The sequence below is a fragment of the Lepidothrix coronata genome, unplaced genomic scaffold (assembly GCF_001604755.1).
Source record: "Lepidothrix coronata isolate B3197 unplaced genomic scaffold, Lepidothrix_coronata-1.0 Scaffold474, whole genome shotgun sequence".
Lineage (NCBI taxonomy): Eukaryota > Metazoa > Chordata > Aves > Passeriformes > Pipridae > Lepidothrix > Lepidothrix coronata.
This window is the reverse complement of record NW_016690654.1, coordinates 39014-40050: the sequence shown is the minus strand read 5'-3', so window position 1 is coordinate 40050 and position 1037 is coordinate 39014. Positions and strand designations below refer to the sequence as shown.

The 1037-nt window shown below is 53.4% G+C and overlaps 1 long non-coding RNA gene across 2 annotated transcripts in view; it reads left to right on the top strand.

Annotated features, from left to right (window-relative positions):
• Positions 1-95: 95 nt before the first annotated feature.
• Positions 96-1037, top strand: part of LOC108510087 — an 8012-nt gene continuing 7070 nt past the window's right edge. The window contains exons 1-3 of one of the 2 annotated variants that reach the window (XR_001878740.1): positions 96-438; positions 521-575; positions 652-1018. This is a non-coding gene — a long non-coding RNA (uncharacterized LOC108510087). Of the gene's footprint in view, positions 576-651; positions 1019-1037 lie in introns of both variants that reach the window. The other variant, XR_001878739.1, reaches the window with a different exon arrangement.

Below are 1037 nucleotides of genomic sequence, written 5' to 3'. Positions count from 1 at the left end.
TTGGATTCACGTGTGCGGGGCAGAGCAGTTCCAGTCTCTGTCACGTCCTTTGTCTCATCCATGTTCTGTGTCCTTCGTCTCTCAATTGTGTCACGGGTGTGGGGTGTCTCACTTGGGCTCAGCCTGGAACTGCTCTGCCCTGCTCCGTGGATCAGTGGGTAGCTGGAATAGGGCTCCGAGTGTCAGGTCAGCGTGTCAGTTCCCTTAGACAGTGGAGCCGCTGGCTGTCCAGTGGGTGAGCAGGATGGTCTTGCGATGCCCTGCTTGGGTGTATAGAGTCCCGGCTAGGGAGAGTAGCTAAGAGTGTCTAGGGTTTAGAGGTTTTTGGCTTTGGTTGTGAGTAATCCCTGAATGTTTGAGAGCTGAGTGTTTGAGCCTTTCCCCCTTTCATTTGCGGGGGCGGTCTTGGGAGCAGCTGAAGAGAGAGGAGCTTTGTAGGTGAGTTGGGGAGGCAGCAGGAGGAGCGGGGATCCACTGCAGCTTTAGAGATGCCGTCTAATTTTGTGTCTCACTCACTCAGGTATCCCGGAAGGTGAGAGCCACAGTGTCGGACTCCGGTCAGGGCCTGGGTGCTGGTGAGTAGAGGGATCACTGGGGTTTGACCCCCTTGCCACACAACTTACGTATCGCTTATGGTTTTCTTTCTCATAGTTAACTTCGAGTACTCTCACGACGACAGGAACCTCTGAGCCAGCCCAGGTGGCCCTCCTGTGCCTCAAAGATGGATTGGCATCCCCGGCTCTCGGCAAGATAAGTGCCGGGCAAAGATCCAGAGAGGGGCTGGGAGTCGGTGCAAGTCTGTGCCTCTTCTGGAGGAATTTTGGAAATTAGTCTGGTGCAAGGGGTATCCTGTAACAGGTTATTTGGACACATCAAAGGAAGGTCTTACTTTGTATCATTGGATTCCTGTGTGCCGGGCAGAGCAGTTCCAGTCTCTGTCACGTCCTTTGTCTTGTCCATGTTTTGTGTCCTTTGTCTCTTAATTGTGTCACATGGTGTGTGTTGTCACGGGTACAGGGTGTCTCACTTGAGGTCAG